At 42.0% G+C, this 15923-nt stretch overlaps 1 protein-coding gene and 1 long non-coding RNA gene across 6 annotated transcripts in view; one reads left to right on the top strand and one right to left on the bottom strand.

Moving 5' to 3' along the window:
* The window catches only part of LOC141085146 (uncharacterized), a 169947-nt gene extending 156499 nt beyond the window's left edge, over positions 1–13448 (top strand). The window contains exons 6-7 of the long non-coding RNA XR_012231221.1: positions 12067–12164; positions 13317–13448. This is a non-coding gene — a long non-coding RNA (uncharacterized lncRNA). The remainder of the gene's footprint in view (positions 1–12066; positions 12165–13316) is intronic.
* The window catches only part of PAX7 (paired box 7), a 175538-nt gene that overhangs the window by 141506 nt on the left and 18109 nt on the right, over positions 1–15923 (bottom strand). The gene's annotated exons all lie outside the window — the stretch shown is intronic.

Genomic DNA, 15923 nt, shown 5'->3' with positions numbered 1-15923 from the left:
CCGACGAGCAACGCGTGGACGCGGGCGGGAGGACGTCTTCATCGCCGCGTCTGAAAGGTAAGTATCGTCCGCTGTATCGCTGCTGCATCGCTGTGAGATCTGCCTGTTTGGCAGCTCACTAGCGATCATTTAGCGATGCACCAGCGATCCTGACCGGGTCGTATCGTGGTCGGGATCGCTGGTGCATCGCTAAATGTAAAAGGGCCTTTAGACCAATTTCATCATCTGTAAGATTGGTCTGATTGGACAGAAATTTTCCAGATATCTGTACATGTAAAGGCACTCTAAGGGTCATCTTTAGTTTCAAAAGAACTTTATTAACGTTTTAACATTGTTTTTAACCTAAAACATAAAGGAAAGTCAAAATGTAAGCCCCAGTCATGGTGACTGTGTAATGAAGAAGGGGAGAGGGAAAGAATAAAGCGAAAAGGGGGGGAAAGGGTGTAAAATATAATGGTAAATATCATTAACCTACATCCAGTGCATCTTATTTTAGAAATGCAAATCAAAAAGTAATACCAGTAAAATTGCATAAGATATATCTCAATACAAATATACAGATAGATGTTTCAGAGGATGTGATTCTTTGGGTTACATTAAACATATATGGTGGAAATGCTCCATGGTGAAAAACATTCTGGCAGGAGTGTAATTGGGGGGGGGGGATGTATCTTGGCCCAACTGTTTTACTTTTTGGTGATAAGCCTGTAGGATTACCCAATAAATCCTTTAACTTAATTTATCATGATGTCTGCCCGGATTCATATACCCTCAAAATGGAAGACGTTAGTTTTATCTATTGATTCAATTAAGAGAAAAATTGACACACGGGTGTTATACGAGCGTATTAAAGCTACTAGATCAGACAGCTTTGAGCTCTTCTATAGCACCTGGGCCCGGCGGATGGACCTCCATTCTGATCCTATGCTAAATCATGCTCTGTCTTTATCACCATAACCTGTGAGAGTTCATATATATGTATCTAGTATATCATAAATAATATATGCAGTGTTATTATATTATATATACTGTATGTTATATATAAAATATTATATATATGTTCTGTGGAGAACCTTCAGAGGTGTTTTTGTGAGTGACGTTTGGTTACTGCCTTTTGATAGGACTTTACAACAGCGATTCCACCTGTCTATAGACATAGTAAATCCTAGAACTTTTTCCCATTGTTCCACAAACTTTAGTTTCTCCTCTTTAGGGGGTAGATTGAATCTGTAATATAAAAGTAATATAATCCTATGTCTTAAGGGTCATTTTTAAGGTAAAGTTTTTTAGATTGTTCATTTTACCGCAAGTTTCCTCTATGGACATCTGTGCACACAAGCAGGTGTGCTCGGAGCCATACTTTTAGGTTATCATAAAATATTTGATCAAGCAAGCGATTGGGACAATAACTGCAGACTTTTACTCCATAGTAAAGTAATCACCCAGTGTAAAAAGACAGTAAATGCAATATAGTTAGATCATTTACTATAAATAAGATAGTTACATATTGTCCAGACCTTTCATATTAGAGACACTGTATACTAATGTTTATGACAATTCTGTATAACAGCTGGCAAGTATTGCTGGACTGTGCATCAGAGAAGGCTGGAGGAGGTCTGACCTTCTGCCACATTTACGCATTCACCTGTCAGTGCCCAGTCTGCAGGCAGTCCCAGTGCCAGATGGGATACTTTACTAGTCACATAATCATTGATACTGAGCATCAAAAAATTCTGACTTTTTACAGCAATCTAAAAGTTACAGTACATATTCTGCAGGTCATGGTTTTGTTTCGTGGAGACAGGACCTATGATTTGGTATGTCAACTGATGGAGGTTGGCAGCATTGGCACTGTCTCGGGCACGGACAATATTGAAATTGTTACACATACTGCAGATGATGCTGACAGATTCCTGACTATTAACACTCTGCGCTGTGTTATGTGAAGCCATTCCAGGCCAGCAACAAGTACTTATCAGCTGAGCCTTGGACTTTGTCTTTAGTTAGGTGTTAATCCCCTAACAATTGAGTTACCCTTCTCTATTCTTATCTGCACCTAATTAGAACTTTCAAATGTCACTTTCTTTTCCTCACTTCAAACCATTTCCATTCCACACAATTGGCGTCAGGTTAAATCCTGCAGTCCCTTCCTGTGATCTGAGCAGTACGGTAATTAAGGCATTGCTGATGAGTGGGCATATAATCCAACCAGGTCCAGGTGGTGAGGATAAGCGGTGAGTCAGGTAACAGTGATGCTGCTCTTGTGCTATTGTAAAACATTCCCATTTTCTGCATCTCGCCAGATCATCGGACAATACAGGTTATCATTTTTAAAGGATTGTTGTACTTTTCCAATCCACACAGCAAGAAATGTCAATATTTTTTCCTTTGCATTTATTGATTTGGAATTACTAGGTTGGAGATTGTCATGTAAGACTCAACATGTCTCTGCCCTGCACTCCGAATTTATACTTTCACTAATGCCAATCATAAAACCTGTGATGTAATACAACACGCTCCGCTGCATGGCTATCTGAGAAATAAACCAACCATGTAACCAGCCAGTACTGGTGAATATAGGCACCTTGCACCTATGTGAAATAACCAAAGCATGACGCCTGTTAAGTTGATCTAGAGCAGTGTTAGGCACAAAATGCCCCCATAAGAATGAAATACACATAGGGGAGAATTTATCAAGGTTTTTTCAACCAATTTTTTATGGTTGTAAAGGTCACATTTTGCCATTTTTTCTCTGCTCACAGTTTTATGACTCTTTGCTAGTTTACTCTACTCTTGCCACGAGTTTAATTGTACCGAGGCTAGCTATGCAAATAAGGTCTAAGACAGATTTATAAATTACAATTTTTTTTTGAATTGTGGAATAAAAAGACGCAAAGTAACGGAGGTGGAGTAAATAGTGGAAAATCCTTACTAGATAGAAGTCTTCTATCTATAGATGCCCCAAATTTATCAAACATTGTGTAACATTTTGGTAAATTTGGCACAATGTGCAGACACAAGCAAGACTGACTTAAAAAAAATTCCACTCCTGGCACCCTCATAGTACCCACCATAACAGTGGTATCTTGTTGACCGTCATGTCTTCCTGAACGTTTGGGACACAGGCGGACGTATATAAGTTCTGAAAGATTTTGTTGACCACAGGCTGCCCTCAGACGACAGGTTGTGCACCCCTGATCTGATACCAGAAGCACACAATTTTTGTTCACAAAGTTTATTTTCGGATAAACTTTAATTGTGCTTTAACAATATAAAGGGTGGCAATTATAGTAAATTTGTAGCAAAATCTGCACAGGTCTCACTGTGTAAAATCTGCAACAGATAAGTCCTGTATGGATGAACTCTAAAAAATCCAATACTTGGGTAGTAAACCTCACCTCCCATGTGGTCATTATGTATCTGATATTATGTATCTGATATTGAATTTTGGAGTTTCCTCTCATGTAAACCACACGTGAGAGGAAGAAGTGTGAGCTCTTTGATTGTTTACTTGAGAAGAGTTCATATAAGTTGAGATAATGATAGAGGAGTAAGGACAATTACTCCTGGGATGGCCTGCGCTGACTTGTATGTGCTTCCATGTGTCAATAAGACTCTTTCTGATTTCTCTAATTCAGACTTTAAACACATATAGTTATTGTCTAGGTGATTCGCCCTTCCCTTGTTCAGAAGTACAAAAATAAAGAAGCCGGTCAATTCTGTGTTAGATCTCACAAATTATAGGACCTCCTGAAATAAGGATAGCAGCCTGAGCAATGACAGCTCTGAATTGTTTTCTGCGGTGATTTAATTTCGGGGAGGAGTGTTGTCACCCACATCACTCTAATCTGCTTTAAACAGTCATCCAAAAAGAATGGAAGAAAGAAGGGGGGTGTAGGAAAAGAGGGGAAAAAATCAGATACAGGTTATAATGCTCGGGACGCATTAAATTTCAAAGGAACAATTCAGCCATATTGTAAGCGACATTCTTTGCACTGGGAGACACCCAGCAGGAGAGGGCATGGAAGATTCTTACAGTGATCATCTAACCAGCCAGGCTCTATTTTGAAGGGAGAGGATATTATTGCAGTCTTACAAGTATTGGAAGATTCAGTTAATTTAATTAATTCCCTGGCCGGGGGAAGCCTGCTCAGATCAGCCTTACAAAAAAGCAATTCCACAAGCAGCGTTAACAAGAGGAATTGTGCACTTAGAGATTTGGCTGCCGCCAGGGTCTAGAATGTATTATTCCCTACAACTCCACTCTCTTAAGCAGCGGCAGCACCTTGACAAAAATGTGTCATCCCGCAGATTATTTAATTGACATGTTTGAATGGAAGGAATCTATTTATAGGACGTCAAGGTCTCTCCTGCCGCAGGGCTAATTAACCCCTTCAGTACCAGCTTGGGCAGCGCTTCACTCGGTCAAAAAGACTAGTTTCCTTTTTCTTTTTTTTACCCTCTTAACGTTCCGGAGGTCTCTCAGATCCTTTAGCAGCTCCTCAGCGCTGAAACGTTTTATGTAACAAGGGACTGTGGGAAGGGATGCACTTCTCCATTTCTTGTTCTCAGAGGACCATTTATGAAATATTTTAATAATCATAAAATCTAGTTAATTCTGCACTTGTCAGGATTAAATAAATTTGAAATAAGGCAATAGGAGCACGGGAAAAGAAAAAGACATACGTATAGGAAGAAGAAGAAATGCATCGAAGGAAAACAATGAAATTCATAGAGGAAAAAGAAGAAATGCACAGGGGAACAAGAAGAAATGCAGAGAGGAGCACTAAAAAAATGCTCAGAGGAACAAGACGAACTGCACAGAGGAAAAAGATGAAATGCTCAGAGGAAAAAGGAGAAATGCAGAGGAACAAGGAGAAATCCTCAGGAAAAATAAATGCACAAAGGAAAAAGACGAAATGCTCAGAGAAAGAAGGAGAAATGCACAAAGGAAAAAGGAGAAATGCATAGAGGAAACATAACGTTACTTTGGAAACCACAATAATGCGTAAAAAGGAAAGGAAAAGTACAGCCAGAAGCAAAATGAATGCAAACATTTAAAGAAATACAGAACCGGGAAACCTCACTTTATAGATAGGAGTCAATGTTACCCTGATGTTTAACAATGAATCAAGTTAAAAACCTAATAAAGTAGCTGGAAATCATCCCTTCTTTCAGAATGACTTCATCAAGCCTGCTTTCATTTCAGGCCATATCCAACAAGACCTAGATATATGTAGATTTACAATATATTGTGCATTGCTCAGTAATGTAGCAGACAGCCATTGTTCTCTGCAAGCGAATGTCAAAATATAGCAGTTACATGAAATGCACGAGGGCAATAGAAACTCCGGGCGCCCCACAACTCTACGTTATACTATCATTTGCAGCCCACAGCCCTCTCAGGACAATTAAAAAAAAAAGAAGAAAAGCACAGATTTCCCAAAGCCAAGTTCCTGCCCTGGAGAAGTGCTGAAGAATAGGTCCCCCTCTGACAAGCAGACCAAGCGCCATTGTCCGCCCTGGAATTTAGGCACTACCTCATAGCTATTCATAATATTTTCTTTAGATTGGTATGTTGGAAATAAAATCCCCTGTGCAGGATACAGTTGCATTCAGTAGCCCTCTTGGAAGTAATGGTGGAGTTTGCTTGTCACATTACTGAGTGTTTATGTCACAAATAGTACGGATTGATTGCATTTACTAATTACTAATTTTACTGCATGCATTTAATAGGTAAGAGCAGGAGGTTCTGCCTTCCTTAAGTTCATATTGATTTCTTCATACCGATGAGGGAGTTCGCCTAAGGAACCAGGATTTAATTACTGTTAGAAATTAAACACAACCCATGATTACATTTTCACAGGTTGCTTGATTTAGCTTTGTCATCCTTCAACTTTCTTACTCTCAGGTTTGGCTCTATACATGCTGACCATGAGTTGTATCGATTTCTAAGTGTTGACAGTAACGTAAAGCGTGGTATAAAGGAATGAAGTAGGAAAACTTGAAAATGACTCGTGTTAATAACAAATTACAGTGTTGGAAAAATTGTAGCACAGGAGCCGGCTTTAATAATTCACAAATTCAGTGCACAAATTTATATATTATTATATATTAGTAGGCAGAACCTGCTAAATAAAAAGGGACTGTAATAATCACCAGTTTTAGCAGCAATCTACATATGTGGTAATAAAAACAATCCATTGCAATTACACATCTCTTCAGGAAAGCTTACAACATGCAATGACCCCGCTGTCCCCTCACCACTACTGGAGCTACCGCCTCACCATCACCAGAACTGCTGCAACTCCCCAACCTACTGTCTCCTTCCCCACCATCCTGTAGAATGTAAGCCCGAAAGGGCAGGGTCTTCTCTCCTCTATATCAGTCTGTGATTGTTAGTTTGTTTACTGTAAGTGATATCTGTAATTTGTATGTAACCCTTTCTCATGTACAGCACCATGGAACCAATGGCGCTTTATAAATAATAATAATAATGATTAATTGTCCTAGATGAGCTTTACCAGATAGGAATCTGGAAGTTATATTTCATGTCTAGTACCACAAGAGATGCCCCATTGACACAATACAAACAGATAACAAGTTATTTAGGTTGAAGCTAAATATTTGTGCTTCTGAGTGTCATTTCCTGGGGCGATACAATATTGTATTGCTCTCTAGACAGTTTTGTGTGAGTTGGAGGGAGACAGGGAAAGGGTTACAGCTGCACTTTTGCCTGTGTTTGCTCTTGACTCCACAAGTCAATAGTTAGGAGATGCTCCCAGCACATAGAGCAGAGACCCTGCCCCCTCCCATTTGGCTTCTGTGGATAATGGGGGGCTTTTGTTGTGTAATCAGGCCCCTGATGGGCTAGGAGACAGATACAGATTCTTGGCATTTGTCGGGGAAATGAAAGCCGGATTAGGCAGACCCCGCTGCACACTCCATGGCAAAAGTAAGACTGCTATCCTCCCCATTCAAAGACCCATTCTAGTTTGGTTACTTTATCTTTAAGATGTTTGTATTGCTAAAGTGCCTATTGATAGACTCAAACATGCAGCAAACTGTAAAGAGTCACTTCAAAGCTCCAGGGAAGGAAAGGGAGTTTATTAACCTACAAAGAGGCTCCAATCCGAGCAGCACAGAACTGCTTATGGCACTTTCTCAGAGTTTGATATACTTTATAGATAGATATGGGGTAACTCAGATCGATAGCATTTATCATTAACTGAGAATATGTTTAGAGATAGTGGCGCAAGTGTCAAGGATTTTCGACCGCGAATATAACAGTAACCACACTGTTGTCAGAAGAATGAATACTTAAAGAGGGTATTCACGCTGATAAATCCTTTTTTTTAGTAGAGAAATGCCCAATAAATATTGTAACCAATGGTGGTATAGTATGATGGCAATAGCAGGTAGGGGATTGAAAACTGCAAATAATACACCAATAGTGCATATACAGTTTTGCACAATAAAGTACCTAAAGGCATTCAGTCTTAAAAATGTTCAGTCTTAAAAATATTACTGGCAAGGAGACATTACTATTCTGTCTATTACCGTATGAGGCGGTGCATTGTCTCAGCACTAGAGGACCTGGTGCTTGTCTTGGTATTCTTCGGATGGATGATGAGATGTCTGAAAGCTGTCCCGGCCGGTGGCAGCTGCTCCGTGCGGTACCATCACTGTTAAACGGTGCTGCACTCCGATGGGGGATGGGAAGAGGATACCATTTACCCTGTTGGCCGACTACAGGCGAGCCTGGTCCTCTGGCAACTCTTTATAGACGATATTGTTTTTATTTGTCTCCTTGCCGGTAATATTTTTGACTGAACATTTTTAAGACTGAATACCTTTACTTTATTGTTCAAAACTGTATATGCAGAATTGATGTTATATTTGCTGTTTTTCAATGCCCTACCTGCTATTACCATCATACTATACCATATTGGTTACAATATTTATTGGGCATTTCTCTACTAAAAATAAGGATTTATCAGAGCGAATACACTCTTTAACTATTTATCATTAACTAGTTAATAAAAACACTTCACCCCGTCAGCACGGTGGCTCAGTGGTTATCTCTGTAGCCTTGTAACGCTGGGGTCTTGGATTCAAATCCCACCAAGGACAACATCTGCAAAGAGTTTGTATGTTGCTCCCGTGTTTCCGTGAGTTTCCTCCAACTCTGCGAGATATAATGGCGCCAAGTGAATAAAACAGATTAAATCTACATTGAAGCCCTATGCGTAGAATGTAAGTCCGCAAGGTCAGGGTCCTCTCTCCTCTGTACCAGTCTGTCATTGTAAATTTGTTTACTGTAAACGATATCTATAACTTTGTATGTAACCCCTTTCTCATGTACAGCACCATGGAATTAATGGCGTTATATAAATAAATAATAATATGCATCCCACTGAGGCTAGTTTCACACTAGAGTATTTTCCATACGGCGCCGCTAAGCCGCGCCCCCTGCCGGCTCCCTGCCCGCCCCATCCGGTCATCGCTGCCTACTATCGCCCACAGCCGCATGCGATCTGCACACCCTATCTTTAGCATAGGGTGCGCTGGTCGTGCGCTAGTAGGATTTTAGCGTGCGCTGCGCACTTTTGAAGGTGCACCCGTGTGCGCCGAACGCACCATGTTGCATTTTGGCACGCTCGGCGCACCTTCAAAAGTGCGCAGCGCACACTAAAATCCTACTAGCGCACGGCCAGCGCACGGTCTGCGCACCCTATGCTAAAGATAGGGTGCGCAGATCGCATGCGGCCGTGTGCGATAGTAGGCGGCGATGACCGGATAGGGCAGGCAGGGAGCCGGCAGGGGGCGGGAATTAGCGGCGCCGTGCGCTGCATGGAAAATACGCTAGTGTGAAACTAGCCTGAATGTTTTATAACTACTGTCATATAATATAAGTAATGAATGGCTATAACCCCAGTCAATCGTCTGTAAATTGTGCAAACTGACCTTATGGCCTCTCATGGCAGAGTTGATATTTTGGCCTAGCTAGAGAAAACCCCTCCAAACTATTTTTCCTTCTTGCTTTCAAGGCAGGGCTTCCACCCAGTGGCTGCTTATTGTGGATACTGCCAAAGAAACCAGCTCCAGAGAGCAATTACTCCCATGTAATTACATTAACTAGATCTCTCCCAACCAAGCGCTCAACAAGTCCAACCGAGTAGAGTAATGACATACTAAGGGTGTCGTGACAAAACGTCCCTAATCAATGTAACGCAGATCATCAAACATCTACACGGTGTGTGCAACATATATCATCAAAGTGTAAAAAAAAAAAAAAAAAAAAAAATCAAGACTAGAAGCGTTGATAGATGACATCATCTCAAATTCGTAAGATTTCTGAAATCAAAGAGCATGCCTCTTGCTATTTACTAACAATAGCCATTATATTGCACATTATTTCTGCACTACCTAATATTTTGTGGATATATTTTGATGTCTATTTGTTTAAGGCTACTTTCAGACTTCAGATTTTTAAATCTGGCGGGCTGCGGCGAAAAGTTGTCAAACCTGATCTTGTAGAAGCCGCAGCCCGCCGGATCATCTGTTTTTGCCGGATACGGTGCAGGAGAGGGAGAAAGAGTCTTTGCGCATGCGCTCTGCAAAAAAGCAGTCCGGCACTGTCAAAAAACGTTGCATGCAATGTTTTTTTGCAGACGCCGGACAGGCATTTTTTGCCGTTTCCGGTAAAAGCCGGACACGCCGCATGGCCATCAGGCGCAATGCGGCGATAATGTAAGTCTATGGGAAAAAAAGCCGGATCCGGCTTTTACATTTTTCACCGCATCGCGCCTGATGCTTCCAAACGGAAATCTGAAAGTAGCCTAAGGCCTCGCTAAGGCTACTTTCGCACTAGCGTTTCCTGGAGCTGCGGAGGGATGTGCACAGCCGCCGTGAAGCTCTGCCCACGACCACACCTCCTTCGGTCAGCTCCACCTATGGACGCATGACGCTGCATGCGACCTGTGTACCCTATCTTTAGCATTGGGTACGCAGGCCGTGTGCAGGTATGCATTTGCTGGTGCATGCGTCCTTTTGACGGAGGAGGCGGAGCTGACCGGAGGAGGTGTGGCCGTGTGCAGAGCTTCACGACGGCCGTGTGCATCCCTCCGCAGCTCCAGGAAACGCTAGTGTGAAAGTAGCCTAAGACAAGCATATACTACTGACATGTTCTGTCCAAGACCAAAAATCAGACTGCACACTGACCAATATAACTCAACAGGGCTGTTCACACGGACCAAAAGGATATATGGGAAAAAAAATCACAGCATGCACTATTCTCTCCGTATCTCAATTTAGACCCCCCCCCATTCAAGTGCATTTGAGTGCGTAAAGAAAAAATCAGATCTCATATAGCGCATTCGTGTAGCATACGATTTTTACACATGCAGATTGGACACGGATGTAAAAACAGGAGCACGGATTACAATATGGATGAAAATCGAATGGAAAACATTCAAGTTTTCTGGATGAAATTTGGATAATTTGACCCTGGCCTGATACCTGGTCTATGTATGATAAATGAAGACTTGTACATTGAATGTATGTCATATTATATGATGTGATTATTTTAGGGCGTAGTGCTGTATAGGAGAATGGCAGTAACTATACGGCTTCTACCTCTGTCTTTTCTTCCACATTATCCCCAATCCAGTCTATTCCCTTTATCTACCAGTAAAGCTTCCTCTCACCCACTGTACTAAGATAAATTCAATAAGAGTCTACTAAGTGATAATCGGGATCAGACAGAGACAGGCAGGGAATCCTATCACAGGCAGGTTGCAGAATGCAGGAGATAGAAGAGAAAATTAATACAGGTCAAGTTATTACCATTAGACTCTATTTGTGTCTGACAAAAGTAACTTTAAAGGCTCTGTGCAATAGTCAGGTATCTTCCAGCTGTAAGGACGCTGGGATATGGGATTTCAAATCCTGCCATGTAAATTTCTATGAAAATTTGGATAGCTGTGAGGGGGGAACTAGGAGGTTAATCCCAGTTTAATGCAATGATGCAGTCACAGGACCGGGGCTGCTGATTCTGTTATCTCTTCCCAACATTTCAGTTCCCCATATTTCACCCAGCCAAATAGCTTGAAGAAAAGTGCGGATGGAGGCAATCCTAGCGCCTCAGGAAAATGTGTTATTAATATCTAAATAACTTCCCAATACTGTCTCTAAATCTCCCCTTCACCAGCCCAGATGAATTCTTTGAAGTTGTACCCTGTCTCATCTCTTCAATGTCTCTTTTTTAACTGGGCTTATTTCAGACTGGTAAACATCTAATTCCTTAAACCAAAGCCCCACTCACACTGATCCCCCTATCCCTTTCTGAAGAGAGGAACACAGATGCACACGGCCAAGTTTATCCCCATACACTCCAATTAGGAGGTTCTGCTATTAGTTTTGTGCGTATTAAATATACTAAATCCCTCTTCTCTAGAAAAAAAAAAAAAAAAAATCCATTTTTTTTGTGATAAGTGAATGACCTATCATGGCCTAATGGCTTCCTAAAACTTCAACTTTCGCTTTGACAAATGCTGGGCTTGGCTTAGTTTATCTCTTGGCTACCAAGAGCCCAACTCCTTCCATATCAGGTAACAAAACCTATGGATCTTGTATATCTAAGGTCACCAAGTGGGCATTAGCAACATCTGGATACAAAGTGATAATTTGTAATCAGCCACTAATGTTACATTTTGCTTTGTTAACTGCAGAAAAGTGATTTTTTTTTATCAAGCAAACCAAGAAATTATCCTGTGTTATGGTAAACTACTCAGTTTGAACAAATCCATAAAACTGAATCTAAAAAGCAGCAAAATAAACCCCTTAGTTGATTGAAGCTGCCCATTTTGTTGAAGAAACATTCAATTTTCATAGAAATGCTTTATGATGCATTATGCTAAACGCTAGTAGCAAAACGAGAAAGCTGACGCCACAATAAAGTACATTTTACTGCTTTTTCACTAACTGTGCTTGGTCAGCTGCACTTTTTAACCAGGGACTTTCCCTGTTCTTTTCTCTGACTTTTTACACTTCTATTTTCGGTAGTCCAGTGTGGCTCAAGCATCCACGGGAAAATAGTAGCAGCTGATCTGCTTCATCCTACGCCATTCTGCAGAAATGTCTAAAAGTCACACAACTTTCAGGTGAGCACTCATCTTATCCCCCTTTTCCACCTCTGACTGGAGATATCTGCTCTATGGAGCATCCTGTTTTTTAATGGGTATGCCATGATTAAAGGGGTTGTCCAGTCTAAATTGATAAGTCTGCAGTCACTCTGTGTGACTGCAGACTAAGGGCCCCGTCACACACAGCGACTCACCAGCGATCCCAACAACGATATGAACGCTGGTGTGTCTCTACATGATCGCTGGTGAGCTGCCAAACAGACAGCTTCACCAGCGATCAGCACCAGCGACGCCGAGTGGGCGCGTCGCTTTGTACGTTGGATACCAGCGCGCTGATACAGGGAGATGGTAACTAAGTTACACATCGGGTTTCTAAGCAGTGCACATCACTTAGAAACCCGATGTGTACCTTGGTTACCAGCTCTCTGCATCAGTGCGCTGGTAACTAATGTACACATTGGGTTTCTAAGCACCACGCGCTGCTTAGAAACCCGTTTACCTTAGTTACCAGTGCGCTGATCGCTGATCTCCCGCCTGTCACACGCAGCGATGCGTGCTGGCCAGCGGAAGACCAGCGATTAAAAAAAAATGTCCTGGCCATTTCAGGACAATCAGCGATAACCGGCGGGGGGCGGGGGGCGGTCGCTGGTCAGTGTCACAAAACTTGTGACTCAGCAGCGATACGGCTAGCGAGATCGCTATGTGTGACGGGGGCGTAAGAGTATGTGCACACGTTTGGGATTCATCTGCGGATCCACAGCGGATTTGGCCCTGCGCATCCACAGCAGTGTTCCAAGGGATATACAGTACCATGTTATCCTATGGAAAACAAAATCCGCTGTGCACCTGCCGTGGAAAATTCCATGCGGAAACGCAGCGGTTTATTTTCCCCAGCATGTCAATTCTTTGTGCGGATTCCGCTTCGTTTTTACACCTATTGCATTATAGGAATCCGCAGATGTAAAAACGCAGGCGAAATCTGCACTAAATCCGCAGGTAAAACGCAGGCATTTTGACCTGCGCATTCTGCAGATTCCGTGCGTAAAAATCCACACCCGAATCCGCAACGTGTGCACATACCCTTAGGGATCTTGCAAATACTTAGAAGAAAAAAATTGCGGCACTCACCATTTTGCAGAAAGTCTCCAAAATCCTTTATTTCACCTCTAGGGTGTAGGCATTTGAGTCTGGAAAGCGGGCTTGGGAGGAATGCGGGGAGTGCACGAATGGACGACGGCCGTTTCGCGTGTTACCACTTCAACGGGTCCAAGGTTTTTTTTTTGTTTGTTTTTTTTCTTCCATTGAGATTTATGGATCTCCCTAGCATACACTGTGCGCTGCGAGAATTCTCCAACTTTTGAGCCGGGATCGGCGGGTACGTATGTGTTGTACATATTCCCGCTCAGGACCTGTCTAGTGGGCGTGGCCTCGCTCCAAAACCCTTGTCTACTAGGTTCTGTACCTTATTTTATGATGTTACTATATTTGAACATGTTTTTACTCAGCATTGAATAAAGAAGATTTTATGCTTTACCCATGCGGCTGGACTAAATAAGAAGTTGGCATTCTACACAGGAGCATGGGCCGTGCCTTGGATTAGACCTATCTACACCCAGTGAGCTGGTACACTTTTTTTTTTTTTTTTGCTTTTTGGACTCTTTCTTAACGTTTCTGTAAATTAGCTGTTAGTATGGGTAACAACATCGGCATCATGCCATTGAAGTTCTTGAAATATACACTGTTAAACTGGTCATAGAAGATTCACCCCGAATGCAAATAATGTCTTAGGGGCAAGTATAAAAACATATCTCACAAGGACAGTCACTCCTGTTACCAATATTGCTTATGTTCATCATTGCTCAAAGCTCCCCGACCAGTGACTCTGGTGCCCCATGCGACTCTTGTGCTTTATGCATGTGCCTCCCTATCTATTGAGCACTAGTAGCTCCCTTTTTGTCAAAGCAATACTACAACTTGTTACTAATGCAAAAAACAATGGAGTAAAGTTCATCTGACTAGGCCATATATTTATTATCAATGACACTCGGGTACTATGGGCAGCACGGTGGCTCAGTGGTTAGCTGAGTCCTGGGTTCGAATTCCACCAAGGACAACATCTGTAAGGAGTTTGTATGTTCTCCCCATGTTTGCGTGGGTTTCCTCCAGGCACTCCGGTTTCCTCCCACACTCCAAAGACATACTGATAGGGAATATAGATTGCGAGCCCCACCGGGGACAGTGATGAAAATGTGTGCAAACTGTAAAGCGCTGCGGAATATGTTAGCGCTATATAAAAATAAAGATAATTAATAATCCAGCCATAGTAATAATGATAATCATAACTTACTTTATGCCCAGCATTAGTCCCCTACCCCAAATTGCCATAAGTGATTAAATATTCAGGGTCCTAATCCCATACTCGCCATACATAGTCTTAGTGCAAGGAATGATAATTCACACTAAGCAAATACACTGGTATAAAACATTACAAATTCTAGAGCAGCATTTGCTGGAAAGAGAAAGTGTGAGTGGTGTTATTAAATTCCCTGTGTAATAATAATAATAATAATAATAATATGCGGCCTTATCTGCCGCTCTCCTCCTGACTCTGTTGCTCCCTCTCCTCCCGTCACACTTGATTTAGGCAGAGTTTATCTTCCAAACATTTGCCTACTTTGTTCATGTATACAGTCTTCTCCCGGCTACTCGTTCCCAAAAGCCAATGTTTGTCTTTGTAATTGTTATCTTTGTTGTGTTATTGTTGTTGCTCATTTGTTTCAGGCTGCCTTGTGACATGTAAGCTTCATGAGCACTGAGAGGATGTCCCTGGGTTTGTATCTCTCAATATGCGCACACAGAGCCAGGGAATTGCTTGACACTTGTCTATGCCTTTCTGTGCCCCCCATTATTTAAACTGATCCCACTCACAAATCCCTGGCTGTGTCGTGTTTGATTACATTGGCAACCTTGAGTAATCCCCTGACTTAATGAAGTGAACATACCCTACTCACACACGGTGGGGGGGGGGGCTTGTTGGTTTAATGAATGCAGATTGGTTGTGATAAATAGTAGGGGAGGTTAATGGCGACTCCTGTTACACTATACAGCAGGTGAAACAAGGCTTGATCCAGAGGAAGGGGAAAGGAACTTTCTCCTACTGGTATCCTTCTATGACTTTCACCCCCTCCTTTAATTACTTGTACCAGGCATCGGCCGCACGGTGACTATCATGCTACAATGGTGGTCAGACAAGTACTATGTTTTCTAAAATATATGACGCGCCTTGTACAATGGCTAAAAGAGAACATGTGAAAAGACACTTAGATACCCTATCAGGTATAAGAACAGTATTTCAAAGTTGGAAAGGTTAAAAAAAGACCCAGGTCGTGTTTGTCTAGATGAAGGCAAAAACCCACCGTAATAATGTTGATGGTAGTTGCCAAAAATGCCTTCCCTACATCAAATATGATTTATATCCCAAAATCTACTTGGATACAGTTGGTGGAATTTGGAAGCTCCCACTTGATACGTGTGAGGCTAAGTGTAGACGTACTTTTTGGCCCTGTGGATTTTTCCGCGCAGAATTGAAGAAATCCGCAGGTCAAATGACCTGCATTTTTCCTGTGGGTTTCTTTCTTTTTTATTGCGGTTTTTGTGCGGTTTTCCCCTGCGGATTTGGAGAATGAAGCAGGTGGAAAACCGCACAAAAGAAGTGACATGCTGCATATTTTGAACCACAAGAAAACCGCGCGGAAAAATCCGCAGTGTCTGCACAGC

This window comes from Dendrobates tinctorius, unplaced genomic scaffold, assembly GCF_039654945.1.
Source record: "Dendrobates tinctorius isolate UK_male_01 unplaced genomic scaffold, ASM3965494v1 ptg000028l, whole genome shotgun sequence".
Taxonomy (NCBI): domain Eukaryota; kingdom Metazoa; phylum Chordata; class Amphibia; order Anura; family Dendrobatidae; genus Dendrobates; species Dendrobates tinctorius.
The sequence above is the reverse complement of the archived record's forward strand: the minus strand, read 5'-3'. Positions and strand labels throughout refer to the sequence as shown.